At 36.5% G+C, this 22,402-nt stretch overlaps 1 long non-coding RNA gene across 2 annotated transcripts; it reads left to right on the top strand.

Annotated features, from left to right (window-relative positions):
- Window positions 1-920: 920 nt before the first annotated feature.
- Window positions 921-13,054, top strand: LOC143688017 (uncharacterized). 2 transcript variants are annotated; one of them, XR_013177786.1, is made up of 4 exons: window positions 921-983; window positions 1,101-1,381; window positions 12,266-12,341; window positions 12,936-13,054. It is a non-coding gene; the product is annotated as an uncharacterized LOC143688017 (long non-coding RNA). The 2 variants fall into 2 exon arrangements; XR_013177785.1 differs by having other exon boundaries at window positions 929-1,381.
- Window positions 13,055-22,402: the final 9,348 nt, after the last annotated feature.

Below are 22,402 nucleotides of genomic sequence, written 5' to 3'. Positions count from 1 at the left end.
CCATGCTTAATAGGTAAACCACTGTTGTAGCAGATAAGCAACAATGCACATGAGCTGCCACATTATTCCATGCCCTACTCTGACCTCCTAAAGATGGAAAGAATATGGTTTGTTATTCATTTACCATTTTTCAATCTCACACATAATGTCCCTTCGGCATTTAAAACTATGAATCAAAGGAAATTCTGGGAAATTGAGTTCCAGTTAGCCAGACTGACAGCATCTATCTTCCTGTGGAAGGCAGTTCCTAAGGGGGCCCTCAATGATCCCCACCTCCTGGGACTCATGTCTTCCATAATCCCTTCCTTTTGAATAATTTGCTTCTAACCCATAGAATACAGTGATGCTGAGGGGAAGTGTTTAGGTATCTAAGGCTGCCGGAATGCAATATACCAGAAATGAACTGGCTTTTATAAAGTGATTTATTAAGTTACAAGCTACAATTCTAAGGCCATAAAAATGTCCAAATTAAGGCACCAATGAGAGGTGCCTTAATTTCACTCAAGAAAGGCACATGCTATCTGAAACACCTCTGTTAGATGGTAGTCACATGGCTAGTGTCTGCCAATCCCTTGCTTCTGGGCTCTGTTGCTTTCAGTGTTTCCTGTTGGGGTCCCTCGCTTGGCTTCTTTGGGGCTGGTTTTCATCTCTTGGCTTCCCTTGGCTCACTCCAGGTTCTGGCTTGCTTAGGATGTCATGGAAAGGCACAGGCAATGTCTGCTGGGCTCTACATTTTCAAATATCTGGATCTATGTTGGCTCTGAAGTCTTTCTCTCTCCCTGAGTGCTCTTAAAGACTCCTGTAAATTTGTAAATTTCCCCCATGAACGGGTGGAGTCACATCTCCATGTATTCAAAAGGTCATGCCCACAAATGAAAGGATCACATCTCCGTGGAAACAATATAATCAAAAGGTTCCACCCTAAACAACAGGTCTATTCCCACAAGATTGGATCAGGATTAAAAGAACAAGACTTTTCTGGGGTATATAACATTTTCAAACCAGCACAGGAAGTTATTTCTGCAATTACATTATAAAAGACCATGGCTTCCTGCCTATTTCCTGCCCCTGGCTTTTCTTATGTGCTTGTTCTGATGTAGAGAGCCACCTGGGAGGAAACAGCTGGTTGCCTCCAGCCAACAGCCAAAAAGATACTGAGGCCTCAGGCCAACCATCCGTGAGGAATTGAGTCCTTCCAACCACCATGAAAGTGAGCTTCGAAGTGGCTCCACCCCCAGATGAGCTTTCAGATGAAATCCTAACCCTGGCCAACACCTTAATTTCAGCCTCATGAGAAACCCTGAGCCTGACAAGCCAGCTAAGCTCCACAGAAATTCCTGAAACTGTGAAACAATAAGTGTGTGTGATTTCAAGTCTCCAGGTTTGGAACACTTTGTTATACAGCAGTACACTAGTATACCAAGACACCGGTCTATTTGTCAGTATTTAAATATATCATGTTGTATTAGAGTTCTCTAGGGAAGCAGAACCAATGGGAGATTTATATAAATATTATGAGATTTTTATAAGAATTATCTCATACAAATGTGGGGATTGGCACATTCAAATTTCATAAGGCAGGCCACAAGCTGGAAATTCCAATGAAGGTTGTCAATGAAGCGGACTCTTTATGCTATAATATGCAAAATCTGATAAATGAATTTGAGACCATAGGTTATCAGTGAAAGCCCTATGGTCAGGTTCTTAGATTGTAAGCTCTTATAGCAGTCACATCTGTTTCAGAGTGGTAACTGTTATTTCTAAATTCTGAGGCTCAGAGCTCTTTGTGTTAATCTGGTTGTTTCCTGGAATTTGAGTATCGGTGTGATATGTGAAGACTCAGAGCTAGAGTTCTGCAGTTATGAAAGTCAGCATTTGCCCCAGAGCAACTGTTAAAAACACCAAAAGAGTGATCAGACTGCAATTAGAGGTATGAATGAAGCTGATATGGTTAGGACTAAGGTAAATCAAAATAAAGGGTAAAGAACATATAGACTATATATTAAAACTTCAGCTTCTATGTGAGATCCAAGGAAGATATGTATATTTGGTGCAAAATTAGTTTTTGGTAGCACAATATCTAATTTAACTTGCATGGTTAGCTTATTCGAGCACCATAATTACATGGAACCTTGAATAGGTCATGAGAATTTGTTGGTTTGTACACGTTAGTGATGCCCCAATACATTCCAGGGTAATCTGGGAAGAAGATTAAAAAAAGTATTTACAAAATCCCCTTAAGGGACCGTGCAAAAGGTGGAAATATTAAACCTCCCTACCTGGGGAGGACTTAATATTGTTTTAAGCATTGAGGACTGCCAAGTTGATGGACCAGGCCCTCAATTTTGTGGTTTGCCCAAACCACAATAAGTTTCATAACTTATTCCTGCAAAGGAGAAGCTAACCCTACTTATGATTATGCCTAAAAGTTACCTGCAAGAACTTCTTTTGTTTCTCAGATGTGGCCTCTCTCTCTAAGCCAACTCCGGAGGTAAACTCACTGCCCTCCCCCCTATGTGGGACATGACTCCTGGATATGACAGGGTATAAATCTCCCTAGCAACATGGGACGTGACTCCCCAGGGATGAGCTTGGTCCTGGCATCATGGGAGTAAGAAAGGCTTCTTGACCAAAGGGAGCAAGAGCAATGAAGCAAAATAATTTCAGTGACTGAGAGATTTCAAATGGAGTTGAAAGCTCATTCTGGAGGTTATTCTATTCAGTACACAGATAACCCTTTTCAGTTTTTGGCATATTGGAGTAGCTAGAGGGAAATACCTGAAGCTGTTGAACTGCAGTCTAACAGCCTTGATTTTGAAGATGATTGAATAAATATAAAGCTTTTAAAATGTGAATGTGTGAGTGTGAAAACCTTGTGACTGACACTCCCTTTATCCAGTGCATGGACAGATGAGTAAGAAAATAAAGACAAAATGGAATGTTTGGGGTGTTCTTTTTTACTTTTGCATTTATTTTTTTTTGAGGGGGAGAAATGAAAATGTTCAAAACTCGATTGTGATGACACTGTGACCCACTGATTGTGCATTTTGGATGACTATATGGTACATGAATACATATTATATATAATATATATAAAAATTGCATTAAAAATTCTATGTACACCTATTTATACAAGTACAGTCAAATTTAAGTGTAAATTAAAATGTATAACTACCAAAAAAGCTTCTGAATAAAGAAAGTTATTTATATTGCCTGTTAGTTCTATTATGTAAAGTCTTAGGAAAAATCACATTTAGCCAAGTTATATCTATATAATACAAATGACTTTAACTAAATTGAATAAAACAGATTCAAGTTCTGTAAAAAGTAATATTTGGGATTTTGATTGTTGCCGCTGCTGTTATAATGGCAAGCAACTGCCTCAATCAAAATGTTTCACTGCTTTGGCATTAGTTATAAGTAAACTACAGGGAAAAAAACCTGTTTATATCAAATGCCAGTCAGTGGAGGCTGATGGTTCATCATGTACCTAATAGAACTTAGGGCCAGATGTTTGAGGAAAAAAATATCACTTCTACAGTCCATATCCCTGTAAAGAGAGGGGAAATATTCATTTAGTAATCATCAGAGTTATTTTATCACTGTAGACATTTGATCTGGAACATTCACTACTACCAATGTATTAGGAAATGAAATTATCTTGTTTTGCAACCCATACAACTATGTTTGTTCATCTTTAATGTCGATAAACATTCTGCTCTCAATTCTTCCATGAAAATTTATTTAGCCAAAAAATCTTAAGGAAAAATGGTCTGACTGTAAGCCATCACCTTCATCAATAAAGAAGATAATGACAATAATCCAGGACAGGAACAATAAATTGAACACACATACAGCAAAACACTTTTTCCTATATGTCAAAAGCTACGCTTGGAGTGTTTGGGGGAAGAGATATTTTAGGCCATGAATTATCTGTATGCAGGTTGATTGGGCTTATAATTTGGTTTGAACCTTATTACTACACATGTTGTTCTTGTTATTATAAATGCTTAATCATTAGTTGAAACTATTTATTACAATAATATGCTGTACTGATGACTTTTACAAGATAATTAAATGTTGAGTAAACAATACAACATTCCTATTTATATGTTTTTAAATTTGACATCTTCTAATTTAATCACCTGCCTTTGTACATATATTATTGGGTAGGGTAAATAAAAGCCACAGAACAGCATTTCTAAGTCATTTGTTCTTTATTATCTATTCCACTGTATCTGTAAATGAGGGAGCAATATTTAGTGCTTATCATCTCCCCACCTTATAAACTGCTTCCATTGTTCCTGTAGAGGATGGAAGAAATATTGAGCCCAGTCTTTGAATGCTTAAAAAATATCTGATAATAGCCTAGAAAAAAAGCAGTCTGTACTGTATTTTGCATTTCAAATAGGAGATGCTCACTGATCCAATGTGGACGCTGGCAATGGACTTAGCTTTGCCTTTTTCTTCTATTTTCTCTTCTTTCTTTTCTTCTTCCCTTTTTTCCTTCCTCCTTTTTTTCTTTCTTTTTCAGTTAACATTTATAGAGCAGTTATATGAGCAAAGTAACACCAATGTTACTTCATTTTTAAAATGAGAAAAATGAGAATGTAAGAAATTAAATAGCTTATCTGTTGTTAGATATCTAATAAGTAATGAAGCTGGAATTTTAACCCAGGAAAGTCTGAACCTATAGTATGCACTATTAACCATCTGGCTTTATTGTTTTCATAAATTGCTTTAAGATGTCAGTCTGGTACCCATCAGGGAAGAACAAAAGTCTTACTGAAGGGTACCAGGGTAGCACCCAGATAAGGAAGTCTCTCCTCAAACATCACCATCCTCAACTCTGAAACAACTTTGGCTATTTTATAAATACACAGGTAAAGACCTTCACCCATGCAAGGGGCTTTCTCACATTTATAGCTCCTTCTCCCTGAAAAGGTAGAGGGGTTGATTTTTAAAGCTCAGTTTCCGCATGCTGTGCAAATAATAGTGAGGCAGGAATGACACTGCTTGTATTTCCTTCCCTTTTGTTGCTGGGGTAAATGTAGTCAATATATTCCGAGAAGGAAAGCACCCCACATTCCAGTACTCTATCCCTCCTTTTTAAAATGCAAGAGCCTTAAACCTTGTCTTCCTTCAAGAGAAGGGAAAACCTTTTCTGATGATTTAAGCACTAATTTTCTTATGGGCCATCAAAGTTAAATTGTTGAGGAATAGAAAGGATGAGAATAGGCTATTTCCTTCGTGTCAGTATAACAAATGAAAGGGCCTGGACCCTGGAGAGAGTTAACTGAGCAAGTGAGAGAATTACTAGATGGTATCTGACAAGTCTGGGTGCTGAGGTTGACCAAGGTGGAGGGGCAGAGGCCAATGCCTGTGAAATACTAAGAAAATACAGGGGAAGAAAGGATAAATTTGGGAGCTTTGTTCCAATACCTTCGTTCCAATATGATAAAACAAATACCATACAATGGGTAGGTTTAGCAATGGAATTTATTGGCTCAGAGTTTCAGAGGCCAGCAGGTTTGCTTACTCCCAGGGTCAATATCTTCCGCCAATCTTTGGGATTCTTGATTTTTCTGTCACATGCCAATATCTTCCCCATTTTCCCCTGGGTTCCATTGCCTTCCAGCTCCTGCCTGCTCTCCATGGCTTTGCTCTCTATCTGACTTCCACTCTGTTTATAAAGGTTCAAGTTCAACCTGGTTCAGATGGGCCACACTTTAACTGAAGTAACATCTTGAAGAGATCTTATTTACAATGGGTCGACACCCAGCAGAATGCGGACCAAGAACATACCCAAACTGGGGTACACAATTCAACCCACCACACATAGAAACTTCCAGAATTCCAGACACACATTTCCAGTCTACCCCTAAAACTTTGCTTCAGAGAACCTCCCAGACCCCTTGTGCTCCTATCCCTGGAAGTAGAAATCTTATCCCACCTCTTCAAAAACTTCATCAATTGTTCCTTAAGACAGGCTCTTGGCTAAGCCATGAAGTTCTATTGGTATCTATTAAATACCCTATGTAGACGTGCCTGCTCCCACAAATGGCCTGGATTCCCAAAGTGGGGCACAGGGACACCTAGCAGGCTAGTGATATTGGTGTCCCTGAAGCGAAGCAAAGTAAGCAAGCTTGAGACCCCAGTCATTGGTTACTTAAAGTCCCATACAGTAGTAACAAGTCCCATAACAGAGTTGAGGCACTTAACACATCTGTCTTGCCTGCACAGGTATTTTCCCCTGCAACACAAGGATGAAATTAAGTAGTGAAATATTCTGTGATATAAAAGGGTTGCTTCCTCAGCCAAAGAAGCTCCAAAGTAATCCTTTCCACCTTTTATTTGTACCAGCACTCTTGAAGGTTAGAATATCTGTCTACGCGGTGGCTGTTCACTCTGCTAGCTGTGGTGTGTATATGTGCACAAATATGTGTGTATCAGAATGGGGGGACATTTTTTGAAAAGCACCTTAAGTTGTTTGCAGTTCTCATGCCCCTTGAAAAACTTTAAGTAAAGTTTAGTGGCAAATTGCAAGTCACTCCAAAGACTGCTTTCATGTCAACATTTCTGAGGGAGTAGGGTTTGGCTATTCAGGAAGGGAGAGCCCAACTTCATATCTTTTGTTGTTATGTGTTTAAAGTAAATATTTATGAAATACTACTGCTGCCAATTTTTTACTAAAAGCTTTATCTCCTAGTTCTATGATTCATTAATGTATTCATTCCTTTATTTAGATATGTATTCAACAAATACCTTCTGAATGTTTCCTATGTTCTGGACACTGCTTTGCAGTGCTGGGAGATTTGTACTTTGACATTTTTTTTCCTCATTTGACATCTAATAAGACTGAAGTTCAGAGAGGTTACTGGACTTACCTCAAGTTCAACAGATAATTCCATTAATTTTATGCATTTGTTGGTGGGTATGTTGTCCAGTTGGCTTAGGTTCTGCCATGAAGATATTTTGTAGATGGGATTAGCATCTATAATCAATTGACTTTAAGTGAAGGATTTTACCCTCAATAATGTGGGTTGGCCTCATCCAATCAGTTGGAGGCCATATAAGCAAAAAGCCTGAGGGTTCCAGGAAAAAAGAAGAAATTCTGCTTCAAGACCATACCCAATACTTCTGAGTATACAGCTCGCTGGCCTCCACTAGGGATAACAGACTTAAAACTTCAATATTTACTCATAACAGAACTTCCCCGTCTTACACATTCAGCCTGTTCCATGGAAGTTGGACTTGCCAGCCCATCCACACTGTATTTTTCCTGTTGCTTTGGAGAACCCTGACTCATACACCCTCTAGATCCAGGATTTGTTTTCAAGTCTGTCAGGTGCCAATATCCAGGCTTCATCCCTACCCTATTGGAACAATGGATTTTTACAATATCTCAACCTAATAATGTAATTAAGTTGTGATAACCAGCCAGACATAGTTTGATTTATTTTCTATTTTATGAACATTTTATTGTAGAATATTTTAAACATATACATTTAGAGAAAATAATGTAAATTTCCATGTATACATAACCCATCATCAAAAATTTTCTACATTTCCCTTTCATGTTTCATTAAAATCTCCACAATCTCCACATGTTGTTTGTTGTAAAACTTCAAAGCAAATTTCAAACAACCTGTCACTTCATCCATAAATGTTTTATTATGTATCACAAAATCATTTTTAAACTTAACCACAATTCTGTTATCATTCCCATAAAATTGGCACTAATTCCTTAATAATATCTAATGTCCAGTAGTCTGTGTTCATTTTTCACTAATTGTCAAAAAAACAAAAAAAGTCAATTTTTAATATCATGATCCAAATAAGGACTACACTTTGTATTTGTTTGATAGATTTCATAAATCTCTTTTAATCTATAACAGTCCCCATTCCCCACTTTTGCCTTTTTTTTTCATTTATTCGCTGGATTATTTGAAGAAATGAGAAAATGTGTCGTTTGTCCTATGGAATTTCCCACATTCTGGATTTGACTTGGACCCTTGTGATTCCCATTTCTGTAATTAGCAGGTTATAAGTGTAAGTTTAGTATGTAAGTAACAGGAAGAGATTTTCCCATATTAAGAACTGTTAGGCATTCCTATTTATAAATAACATGACATAGTATATTAAAACTATACTTTAACATAGGGTATGATATTATCCTCTGAGAATAATCTATTTCTTATTGAGGTTTCACTTGGACACTAGATATACATTATTCTGTTTCAGTTTCTTATCCTTAAAAAACATTATAAGTAACGTCAATGTTACTTATTATTATTATTTTGAATTCCAGATTCTGCTTTAAGGCTGGAGTAGAGAATTGGATTACAATAGGGTTGAGCAATGTAGGATTTCTTTAGAATCAGATGAGAGCCTTCTTTTAAAAAATATATATATGTATATATTTATAATGTTTTTCCCTTGAAGATCTTATACCTTCTTATGTATTCTGCTATCACCTCTACCTGGCAAATCTCTATTTTCAGTCCTGAATTCATACTATGCCATGTCCTCTTCTCTAACCACCTTCTTTTCTGTTTCATTACAATTTAAACTCCATGTGACTATAATCAAATTTAAGATTATTCTCCAGAAGCCAAGTCTGATTCTGAAATTCTATATTCCGTATCCCCGAGGATGGTTATCATCTTCTAAAGGCTCCAAATCTTTTAATAGCTTTTTCATTATTTTCTTTTCCCTTGTTCTCCACACCAAGTCACTCATTTCTCTCACAATCTCTCCTTTGTATATTATAGAAATATGTGCACCATGAACAAAGCAAAAACAAATATCAAGAACAGATGAAGGCGCATCATCTCTTCTTTATAAGAGCTAACTTGAATGTATGAAAGCTCATAATGAGGAGCATAACATAAAGTTCTGAGGCTGTTGATTAACAAACAAAGCCTATGCATCCAAATGTGTGTATTTCCATTTAATATAGTCAGTTATCTACTTAATTCAGGAAACAACTTCAAATGACTTAACTATTTTCAGAAGGACCTTCTATAACTGAAAAAGATCAGAAGAATGTATTGAGAGTCTTAAAAGCAGTTAAAAAATAATAGCACCAAAATATTTTGGTTGCATCTTTGGAACAAATATTCAGTTTCCCAATATGACTATTTTAAACAGCTTGTGTTCTTCCTTGGCTACCTGTAATTCAAGATTAGGTTCATTTATAGCTGCTATCAAAAATAAGTATTCCTCCAAACCAAGATATTATTGTGTGTTAGAATATCATATACATAGAAAATATTACTCAGGAATTTCAAAGACAACCAGGCTATCATGTGTATTTTCTGAATTTTGGTATTGCACCTTTGAATACTTTGATCAAAACTATATGTTTTTCAAGTGATAATTGAATACATTTTGGTAAATGCACACAGTTGCAAAACTACCACAACAATCAAGATATTAAACAGTTCTATTGCCTTAAAAGTTTCCTCATGACCGTTTGCAGTTGATTCCCTCCCCCAATGCCTGGCCCAAATCAACAATGATCTGCTCTCTGTCATTATCATTGCTGGTTTTTATAGACTTTCATACAAGTAAAGTCATATAGAATGTAGTTTTTTGTGTTTGACTTCTTTTGCTTAGTGAAACATTTTGACATTCATCCATGTTGCTATTTGTGTTCATATTTTATTCCTCAATATTATTGTGTATAGTACTATATTGTATGGATATCACATAATTGTTTATCCATTCACCAGTTGATGGACATTTGGCTTGCTTCCAGTATTTCACTATTAAGAATAATGCCGCTGTGAAAATTTGCATGCATATCTTTGGGCAGACAAATGTTTGTATTTCTCTTTGGGAAATACCTGTTAGTGAAATTTGTAAGTTGTAGAATAAGCATAGGACTAACTTAATAAGATTCTACCATAATATTTTCCAAAGTAGCTATACCATTTTTTCATTTCAACCAGCAATGAATGAGAATTCCAGTTATTTCACAACTTCAACAACATTTGATATTTCTTAGCTGTTTTGGTGGACACAGTGGTACCTCATAGTGGTTTTCATTTGCATTTCACTGGTAACTAGTGATACTGAGTATCTCTTGTATACTTGCTGACCATTAATCTACCTTCCTTGGTGAGGAGTCTGAAACAAATTTGATTATTTTTATTGGGTTCTTTCTTGCTTGCTATTAAGTTGTAAGAGTTCTTTATATATTTTGGATACAAGCCCTTCTCAGTATATGTTTGGAAAATTTTTCTCCCAGTCTGTGCATTGCCTTATCCATGTTTTTCAAAGAAAAAGATTTCAACAAACCTTTCCCAAAGAATCCTAATTTGAATGCATTGTTTTCTGTTGGAGTCCTCACTAAGAGACCTGCAGAGACTCAGTGTAAAATAGCACACTAGACCATGATTTTTCCACCTTTATTCCAGAAAATGAAAATGAAGGAGTGCTCTCCCTTCAAAACTCCCATACCATATAGCCTAGCCTCTCCACTAGCTATCCTCTCCACTACCAGTCCTAACTCTTAACTTCTCTACTCAAGTTTAACACTGAGAAGTTTGAGTGCATAACTGAACCATGAGAGGATGGGAAGGGACCAAGAAAATGAAGTCGACAATTACAGTCAAAATAGTTTGCTTTGACTTAGTAGTATTCATTAAAGACCTATTACTCATCTCATTTCAAATCATTTTGGTGGTCATATTTAACTGAAGGTAGGAGCACATGTAGTGAAATCTATTGTAGACTTTGCTTTGGTTTAGTTATGAAATTTCTTTTCGATTCATCAAGGGCAGATTTACCATGAAGCTAGTGAAACTTAAGCTTCAAGGGCCCAAATTTCCATGGACCCATTTGAAGGTCCTGAGAAAGGACCTGCAAGGTATCCAGATGGCCATATACATTTGTGAAATTCACAAAATAAAATCTCAGCTGCAGTTCATTAAGGATGCTGTCTTTTCTCCCTCTGACTTCTCATCCACTCCCTTAGTGTTAGTAGTAATAGAGCAGCTGAAGGTATTTGGGGGAGGCAGCTAAGGAGATTGTTATTTGAGGATACAGTAAATTTGAGTTCAATAAAATATGAGTTAGAGTGTGCCAACATCTCCATGTTTAATTAAGTTATTGCTAACTCTCCCAGTGTTGGACTAGCTCCCAGAAACACTCCTACAGCCCATGGTGCCCAATATCTTGGCATCATGATACAAAGGTGCAGGGCCAGAGTTCATCATGATATTAACACACCTTGCAGCTCCAGGCACAGTATGTGGTTAGCCCACGAAAACAAGGTTTGACATATGTGGAGACAGACTCTAGTCCAAGGGACAGTTTTCTAAAATCAGACATGTAAAATTGAAGTAGAGAAGTTAGTTCTCATAAACCTATGACAAGGTATCTTTACCAGATAACATAAACTCATTATATGACACTTAAACGAGGACACTGATGACAAACCTTTAGTGTTGCTAATTCAGAGTATTCAAAATTAGTCACCACACAATAACATTTGAAATGTCATGAAATCCTATACTTTATATATGAAAGAGAACTGATAGAGCTTTTTTACCAAATTTCATATTAATCTAAAAATTTATGCTGCCAACAACAAATTATGAAGGTGAATGCAACTTTTCTCAAAAATCAATAAAAGTTTTCAAACATCCATGTTAGAGGAAAGGCTGGAATTAGCCTTTCTTTCTCTATATAGAAATGACATTACAGAATCTTAGTCCTGTGAAGAGGCAACCGAAGAGGATGCAGTCAAAAATGTTAGAAAAATATGATGTTAGGTTGGGCTGTCAATTAACATTTTATTTCATGTTTCTGGCTTTTGTGATTCAGAATTGCCAGCTGTATAAAATTTGTAATTTTGGTGATTTATTTTCTCATTCTAATTAAATAGAAACATATGTACCTTATTCTCCATTTGTTATTTTATATTCTTATTTAAAAAAAATCCTCCCCCAAATGAAATATTTCAAGCTCCATAAAGAATGGGAGGGGGGACCAGTTGATGCATATCATTTGAATGATTTAGTAGCTTAGTTACAGAGGCAACTTTCCCTGAATTATGAGTGTGTGTGTGTGTGTGTGTGTGTGTGAGTGAGTGTGTTGGCATGGAGAATGGGGTAAAACAGAAAGGATGACCAAAAGGTTAGTACAATACTTAGGAAATACCTTATAACGTATTTGTCTCTGTTTTTTCTGCTTCATTTAAAAGAATGATCAATGAAAACTATGTGTTCGTTGTGTTTTTTTTTTTTTAATTCAGACTTACTGGAACAAAGAACAGACACTGAGATTTGAAGTCAAGAAAGCTGAAACTACTTTCCAAGGCCAGCTTATAGGTAAGATTCTTGCTAAGGTAATCAGAAATAGCAGGTGGAGGCACCCACCTCCTCCCTGAAAATTGATACTTAGAGACTTTCAATGCCCAAGTTAAGCTTGGTATGGGAAAGCCAACATTGAGTATCTCCACAGCAACAAAAAGCTGAAGAAAAAAGATGCAGTATTAAAAGTAGATAAATGCCATATGAATGCGCTAAAACCATTATGGTTGAGCAAAATCAGAGATACCACTTAGAAACAGCTGAATTTATTACAAGATGGTACTTAGATTGAGCCTGGTTGGTTATTTTTCTTGAACTATCACTTTCAATGGCATTTTGAAGTTTCTTTCCAGCCCAAATCTCAGCTTGTCCCCAGCTAGTTCTTCAGTTGGGCTCCATTAACATCAGTTTTCCTTTCTTTTGCTTTCTCATAAGCAAATGCTGGTTGTTTCCACCACTATCCCTTCCTGACTCCCTCTCCTCTTTTCTGCTTCACCATCTCTGCCTCTCTTATTATATCAAGATTTCTAAGATGTTACCTTACTTCTTCCTTTCATTCTAAAATTTATATTTCTTTACAATCTCAAAAATCATACCTTTATTTCCAAATAGGTTGACAAATAGTGGAAAATCAAGCCCTGCTTCCATCAGCAAAGGCTCTGAAATCTTGTGTAGATCATCTTGGGCCTCAGAATATTTGTCTGTAAGTGGGAGTCTTAACTGTAATGTTCATTCACTTAATTCTGGTATTCTTAAAATATATTTAAGATGCAAATTTAAGTGCTTTCTGTTTGTTCAGTGTGTTTTTTTAATCACTTTACTTACAAAGTTCCTGTATCATATCTTGGTATGTCATGTGTGGATGGTGGTGTGGCAGTTATGAAAATGCACCGCTCTGATCTCTATGGAGAGTATAATCAACCGATGGCCCCAGCCGCTATGCTCTGAAGTCCATCTCATTTTGGATTGAGGTCATGTTTCCAATGGGCTGGGGTAACAGAGCATGACAAGGGCACTAAGGCAGGACCATTCCTGGGAGACACAGGGCCTCTCTGGCAGGTGACAGTGCATGGAGGAATCCCCACAGCCTTGCTTGCCCGACTCTCTCAGAACTGCACTCAAGTCTAAGATGCTTCCAGATAACCTCCTACTATGAAAGTTGGAACAACTCCCACAACAGCTTCTGAAAGCAACTGTGAAGACTACAGAAGCTCAATCAATTCAATTCTGGCTCTATCCAGAGTAAGGACAGACCTCACAGGTTGAGGGCAGTACTCTACTAAATTGCCCTTTAGGAAGCAGTCCACAAGTTCAGGGCCAAGGTCACCTGCACTTCTGACCAACTGGCTACAAATTTGGGGATTCAAACCACCCATTCGAGTTTGATAACTTATTAGAATGATTCACAGAACTCCCTCAAAGAGCTAGACTAATTGTTTTAGTTTTAGTATAGTGAAAGGATACAAGTAAGGAGAAACCAAAAGAAGAGACTCATAAGGTAATGTCTGGGAAGGTCTTAAATGCAATCTTCCATGTCCATGTCCTCTCTATATGGAGTCAGAAGTATCATCCTCCTGGTACAATGATATATCTATCACGTAAGCTCATCGGAGCTTCCAGTGTCCTGAGTCTATAAGGAGTTTCATTAAGGAGTCATAATTGGTGGAATCAATGCCCACGTGGTTGAACTCAATTTGCACCCCCACTCCCCTCCCAGAGGTCAGAGAGATCAGGCTGTAAGGGCAACTTCATGGCAGACCCCACCCTAAGACCGCAAGTATGGCTGACCCCATTCAGCCATCTCATTAGCCTATGAACTATCTAGTGGGCTCCTGGGTCCATCACCAATAGCAAAAGAGGCTCCTTTCATGGGAAATTACAAAATACAGAGATTACCTCCCCAGGAATTGAGGACAAAGATCAGCCAAGTTTTTCATTAGCTATAGAGGCTTCCAGCAAGCCTCCTTCTTTCGCTCTCTCACTCCCCTGGTGTCAGACCTGCATTCAAGTCAGCTCCTTCTTCATTTCCCTTCACACTAACGAATTTCTTGCCTGGCTGTTCCTATTTTAGTGTCAGCTTTTGGAGGTTGCAAAATAAAGAAGTACATAACTGATTCCCTTTGTTTTTCCATGTACACTGAGAATAAATGTATCACAATTATTCTAATTATTGATGTATTAATATTCATTTCTACTATTGGTTTGAGGTTGCCCATTTACCATTTGCTATTATCTATTTGAACTGGATTTTTCTTTGCTTTTTTTCTCCCTTTCTGCCTTCCCATGGATTAATGAAGTATTCTTCATTTTCCTTTTTTATCTCTACCTATTTGGAAGTTACACAGTCTGGTTCTTGACATTTACGGGGCACTGAAAATTAACATATTTATTGGAATCTAATTAACATACTATACAATTCACCCATTTAAATGTACAGTTCAAGGTTTTTTAAGTATATTGGCAGGATTAGGCAACCATCACAACAATCTAGATTTAGAACATTTTTGCTCCCCACAGAAGAAAACCGATATCCATTAGCAGTATTTCCCATTGCAGTTCTTCACCCTAGGGTGTTGCTATATGGCTTTCTATCTCTACAGATGTGCCTATCCTGGACATCTCATATAAATACAATCATATAATATGTGGTCTTTTATGTCTGGCTTCAAAGTTTCATCTATGTTACAGCATGCATCAGTACTTCATTCCTTTTTATTGCCAAATGATGTTTCCTGCATAGATATACCACATTTTACTTATCCATTTATGAGTTGATATACTTTTGGGTTGTTTGTTTTGACTTTTGGGCTATTTTGAATTATATATATGCATCTTAAGAGTGGAGTTGCTGAGTCATATTGTAAGTTTATGTTTACAAACATAAATTTGCAAACTTTGATCTTGAAAAACTGCCAGATTGTTTTCCAAAATGGCTGCACCACTGTAATCCCCCCTAGCAATACCTGAGGGCTCTAAATTTTCCATACTTTTAAACTTTAAACATGCACACTTATCTTAACCTCTTACCTTAATCAATTTATTTTTATTTCTACAAAACAAGAACCTTGAAAAAGATCTTACATGTTATGGTTGGACACTTGTCTTAACGTCTTACCTTAATAAATTTATTTTTATTTCTACAAAACAAGAACCTTGAAAAAGATCTTACATGTTATGGTTGGACAATATTTTTCTTCCGCATTGTGTTTTAGACACCCCAGAATTAGAACGAATTTTTATTTATAATATCCAAAGCATGATTCAATTATAGTTACCTACTTACCAGTAACTTTGATGGCTGTTTTTTTTTTTTTCTTTCATTCCTATCCTTTTTCATGGAATCATTTTTTTTTCTTTCAGCATGTCTATGAGTGGTCAGTCTTTCTTTTTTTGCCTTAAAATATCTATTATAGCTTCATTTATAAACAATAATATAGGTTAGCTAGAACTCCAAGTTCACAACTATTTTTAATTTCAGATTATTCACAATATTCAGATAGAAACAAGGAAAGGCTCAATCACTTATCCAATAACCCTCCAGTTCAAGTCATTCTTTAAAGGCTTTCAATACTTGTTTCAAGGTTTGTTTCTTCTGGCTTTTATCATCTATTTACATGCTCCAACCTTATTTGATTTCTAAATCTGATATCAAGTTTTCCCACCTCATGTCTGGGTGACCTGGAGCTACTTGCTTGCCATGTAGGCTTCACCATATCCGTTCAAGTCCTCATCATCAGGATGGGAATAAGACATTCTGGCAGTGCAGCCCCAAACTTTGAGAACTAGAGACTACAGATATAACCACTAGCTCTCTAGGAGATTTGCAAACTTTGATGTGTTTGAGCTCATCCCCAGAATTCATAAATTTGATAAGTTTGTTTGAGCTCATCCCCAGAATAGCATAAATGATTTAGAGAACAAGATCTTCATGAGATGGTACATCTGTGACATTTCTAGATTGTTAGGGACTACCCTAGCAGTATTCATTTTGCATGACATTTATCTCTCTGGGAGAACTTTAGGTGTTTTCCTCTATGGAAGTTTTTTTCCCCTCAAAATTATTCCTTGGAATGTTAGGTACTCGGAATAAGTGTTATGAAAAATTAAAATAATGTAAAAAAATTTCCATAGTAAAAAAAAAAAAAAACATTAAGGAAATTTAGTTTAAACAGAGGTAAATGTTTCTTTACTGCCAAACATCTCAGAACATTTATATATAAATGACAATTGCAACTCTCCAAGGGAGGGATAGAGGATGCAAAATTTCCCAACAGTATTTGGTCATAGAACCCTTTCACTTTGGAATATCCCAGGAGATGAGCATTCCATGGGAAAACCAGCTATTTTAATACTAGTTTATGAGCCAATTGCTCCAATGTCATTGGGAAATTTTTGTTCTAATTTTAGCCATGGGTCATTCCTAATTTTGCAAAGACTAAGGAAAGATAGTCATCATAGAATCTTAAATTCATCCAAGTTAAATAGAATCTGAATGCTTTTCCTTAGTAAAAAAAAAAAAAGTATTAGATCCCAATTCAAACCACACAAAATATTTATGGAAAAACAGATTAATTAACCCTTTTGCTTCTAAAACATTTTAGAAGCTTGGTTAACTTTCTCCTCCGACAGCAATATATGTAAATTTGTCTTCCCAATATTCCCGGGAATGACTGCATCTGCGTCACTTGTTGGGATTCTTTATCACTCACACATAGAAGATTTTTATTATTTCAATGCATATCACCTTTTTTATTGCAGTTTAAGTTATAGAGTTAATACTAACCAATTATATTGCATAACTTTTGAAAAGCAGCATTTACCATAATCTTTTCTAAGCTTGAAGTTGGCTCCCTAGTTAGTGCTTTATTTAAACAATGATATCAAGGTTCTGAGGACAAATTGCTGGAGAATGGCAATGCCTAGAATATTCTCTGAAAAACATTTTCCCATATAAAATGATGATCCCGTTTGGCACATACAACCACAACCCAATCTGTTAGGCAAACACAATTTAAAGGTTTTTTTTCTCTTTTTCTCAGTAATGTCACATAAATAAGAATTTTAGAATGAAATGATCAAATCTGAAAAACAGAATTTCCAGTCCCAAATACCGTGGTCATTTAAATCTCTACAATTACAACAAATTAAGTTCCTATAACTTAAACCTTATCCCCAAGGATTTGGTTTTTCATTTTTAATATAGCCATATTTATCCCTTTTTTCCAGAAATAGTCTTATGGTAAAAATCAAATATCTTATATAGTAAGCTGGAAAATATAATAAAAGTCTTCAGCATCTGCTTCTTTAGAAATTTGGGGCTTGATGTCATACTGGAGACCCATGCTCCGTGGTTGGAGAATTCAAGTGAGATGAGGCTCTCTTGCTCTTCTTTTTTTTTTTTGTGGCAGGGATGTCAACTCATCTTACTTCCTGGAGGGAGAAAATCACTCCCTCTACCTGAAATTATACTCAAGTAATCCCACTACCTCCTTTTCCTCTTTGGACATTGCTTACTACTGTTACCCAGAGGCCAGCATTGCCCTTTCCATGCATCTTTTTTCCTATTTCAGAGAAAGCTTCCTCAGATGATAAGCAGAAGGTTTGGAATTACTGTCCTTTGTGTTTAACCACCATGGAAATCTTTTCAGTGTAAGAGCCAAACTATTGCACTGGCCCTGCCTAAGGCATTAAGTTGTACATGCAACCATTGGAGATTATCGGAAGAGGCAAGCCCCATTTTTTTTCCCTATTCCTTCAATCTATTGCCATAAGATTGCCCTATTCAGTTTATGCTGGATCACAAACTACTCCCAAATTTAGTGACTTAAAATAACAGACATCACATACTTCTCACACTTATGTAGCTATGCTAGATGGCTCTTCAGGTCTGACTCAGTTCAGTTAAAATTGGAAGGTCTAGGATGGACATACACATGTCTTGGGTCTCAGCTGAGATGGCTTCATTGGGTGGGGTCTTGTTTTACAGGGTCTCTCATTCTTCAGGGGCCTAACTAAGGCTTAGTCACACCTTGGTGAGAGGGTCAGCGAAAGAAGACATTCAAAAAATATCCCATTGGCCAAAACAAATCGATTCCCAAGTTCAGACTCAAGAGGTGGAGAAATAGGTTCCACCTCTTGATGGAAGTAGTGGCAAAGTCACATTGCAAAGGAGTATGCACATAAGGAAGGAAAGAATTATTAAAGCCACCTTAACAAACAATTACCATACCAAGATGTGTAGAAATATGAAAATGTATTTAGTGAGAATTTAGGGCCATTTAGATGGGAAATACATACAAAGGGAAAAAGTTGAAATTCTCACATTCTCACTAATTTGGGTATTTCAAATGGAAGATAACTAAATATCTAGGCCTTTGACAAGGAGAGGTCTCCTTTTATTTTTACTCCACACTAAGTGTCCTCTTGATCGTAAGTTCAAGGTCCAGTTCTCCAAAAGCCTCCTTCAAATCTCCCTATCAAGAATTTCTTTTCAGTTCCTGATGAATCACCACAAAGAAGGTTGAGAATGAGTATTTCTGGGTATTCAACAGATCATCAATCATTCTTATCACATAGTCTGGGAATCTTAGGAATAGCTAATGTCCAGGTCCCATGGTGAAAGACTGACTGGGATCCTCTTAAATAGATTTCCTTTTTCATATTCTCTCACCATTGTGAGCTATAATTTTGCTGGTTCCTTTAACTGGGGAGATGGCTAAATTACTCTAGACCAGCTACAAAATTTACTGGGCTCAATGCAAAGTTAAAATGCAAAGCCCTTGTTCAAACATTATTAAGAATTTCAAGACTGGGACAGCAGAGTATTAAATCTCAGCTCTGGGTCCTCAGGCCATACACTATGAGGCTGGCCCTGAATTAACCACATGCCATTATCCCATTCTTGATTCCCAGCCCTTGATTGGTAGGATGTCTCATATTTTGCTGGAATCAGTATGCCTTATCATTGTGGAGAAACCTGTTTGATTTCTTTCCTCCTCTATTTGTGGAATGCTTCTATAATAATAATAAACTAAATATTACAAAACTTGGAAGCATAGGTATTTGAACTCAGCATTTGTTTTATTCTGGTCACATGGCCTTATTTTCATTCATAATCTCTATTTCAGGATTTTTTAAAAATTAGTTATCGGTTTACAGAAAAAGCAAACAAAAAGTAGAGTTCCCACACACCTATTTCACAACAAACAGTTTTCACTATTACTAACACTTTGCATTACTTGTTACCTTTGTTACAATTAATGAAACAATATCATAATTATACTATTAACTATGCTCCATAGTTTATCTTAGGGTTCACTGCGTTGTATAGTTCTATACTTTTTTTTTTTTTAATTTTTTATTCTGGTCACCTATATACAACCTAAAATTCTCATTTTAACCATTTTCAAATATACAGTTCAGAAGTCTTAATTAAACTCACATTGTTGGACTACCATTACCTTCCTCCATTACCTAAACTTTACTATCACCCCAAAAGAAGCTCATTTAAGTATTAACTCCCATTCCCCACCCCTACTCCTACCCTGGCCCTAATAGCCTATATTCTTTTGGCATTTTAGAAAAGACTAAAAGGTTTCCTGGTGAATTTTACCAAACATTCCTAGAAGAACTGTCAGCTTTGCTCAAATTTTACCAAAAAATTGAAGAGAAGTCAACACTCCCTAATCCAGGCCAACAACACCCTGAGAGCAAAGCTAGACAAACATCCCATGAGAAAACTGCAGACCAATATTCCTTATGCATATAAATGATAAAAATCCTTCACAAAACACTAGCAAACTGAAATCCAACAGCACATTGGTTCAGTTTGCTAAAGTTGTCAGAATGCAACATACCAGAAATGGATTGGATTTTAAAAAAGGGATTTATTAAATTACAAGTTGCAATTATAAGGCTGTGAAAATGTCCAAATTAAGGAAACAACAAGAGAATACCTTCTCTCAAGAAAGGCTGATCACATCTGGGGTTTCCCTGTCATGTGGGAGGGCACATGGCAAAATCTGCTGTCCTTCTCTCCCAGCTTCAGGGTTCAAACGGCTCTAACCTCCTTCTGCATCTCCAGATGCTCTCCAAAATGACCTTCTAAAGGATTCCAGTAAGTGAATTAAGACCTGCCTTAAATAGGCAGGGTCACATCTCCATGGAAACAACCTAATCAAAAGGCCCCACCTAACAATAGGTCTGCCCCCACAAGATTGGATTAAAAGGACATGGCTTTTATGGAGTACATAATGGCTTCAAGCCAGCACACACATTAAAAGAATTATCCACTACAATCAAATGAGATTTATCCCAGGTATACAAGGGTAGATCAATTAAAATAAGAAAAGCAAATAATGAGATGTGCTGCATTAATAGAATTAAAGAAAAGAAGCACATAATCATCTCAATTGACTGACTCAAAAAGAACTTTACATAATCCAGGACCCCATCTTGATAAATCAGTTGGAAGACCAGGAACAGAGGGTGACTTTTTCAACATGATAAAGGGCATATATGAAAAACCCACCACTAATATCATACTCTAAGATCAGGAACAAGAAAGCAATACCAGCTCTCACCACTGTCACTCAACATTGTGGCAGAAGTTCTGTACAGAGCAGTTAAGCAAGAAAATAATAATAGGGTGGGCCACGGTGGCTCAGCAGGCAAGAACACTTGCCTGCCATGCCAGAGGACCCAGGTTCGATTCCCAGTGCCTGCCCATGTTAAAAAAAAAAAAAAAATCAAAAAAAAAAAGAAAAAAATAATATATCAAAATCAGAAAGAAAGAAAAAAAACTTTCCCTACTTGCAGATGACATAGTCCTAAATATAGAAAATCCGGAAAAATCCAAAACCGCAATGTAAGAGCTAATAAACTAATTTAGCAAAGTGGCATAAGACCAACACAAAAATTCAGTAGTATTATATGCTAGTAATGAACAATCTGAAAAGGAAATCAGAAAAAAATTCCATTGACAATAACAACAAAGAGAATAAAATATCTAGGAATAAATTGAACCAAAGAAGTAAAAGATTATACATGGAAAACTACAAAATATTGCCAAAAGAAATAAAAGAAAACTTAAAGAACTGAGAAGATCTTTTGTGTTCATAGATCAGAAGACTAAATATTGTTAAGATATTGATTCTACCCAAAGCAAAGCAAAGAGTCTATGCAATTCCAATCAAAATTTCCATAGCCTTCTTCACAGAAATGGAAAAGTCAGTCATCAAATTTATATCAAAGGGTAAGGGACCCTGAATAGCCAAAACAATCTTGAAAAAGAACACAAGATTCTTGTCTTGTGGACAATATGCTTGTGTAAAAAAGTTATTATAAAGCTGCAGTAATTAAAACAGCATGATACTGGGAGGGCCACGGTGGCTCAGCAGGCAGGAATGCTCGCCTGCCATGCCCGAGGACCTGGGTTTGATTCCCTGTGCCTGCCCATGTTAAAAAACAACAACAACAACAAAAAAAAAAAACAGCATGATACTGGCACAAAGACAGACCTGTGGAAGGATGAAATCAAATTGACAGTTTAGAAATCAACTCTTACATTTATGGCCAACTGATTTTTGACAAGGGTTCCAAGTACACTCAACTGGGAAGGAATAGTCTCTTCAACAAATGGTGCTGAGAAAACTGGATGTTCATCTGCAGAAAAATGAAAGTGGATTCCTACCTCACCCTATACAGAAAAATCAACTCAAAATGGATCAAAGACCTAAATATAAGAACTAGAACTGTAAATCTTCTAGAAGAAAACATAGGGAAGCATCTTTAGGACTCTGTGATTAGGCAATGGTTTCTTAGACTTGACACTAAAAGCATAAGCAACAACAACAAAAATAGATAAATGAGACCTCACTGAAATGAAAAACTTTTTTGCATCACGAACTTTATTACACAAGTAAAAAGACAATCTACAGAATGAGAAAAAATATTTGGAGGTTACGTATCAGATAATGGCTTCTTAATACCCAGAATATATAAAGAAATCCTATAACTCAACAACAAAAAGACAAACAACCCAATTAAAAATAGGTGAAATCTTTGAATAGACATGTCTT

This window comes from Tamandua tetradactyla, chromosome 1 (assembly GCF_023851605.1).
Source record: "Tamandua tetradactyla isolate mTamTet1 chromosome 1, mTamTet1.pri, whole genome shotgun sequence".
Taxonomy (NCBI): domain Eukaryota; kingdom Metazoa; phylum Chordata; class Mammalia; order Pilosa; family Myrmecophagidae; genus Tamandua; species Tamandua tetradactyla.
This window is presented reverse-complemented; position numbering and strand designations above follow the sequence as displayed.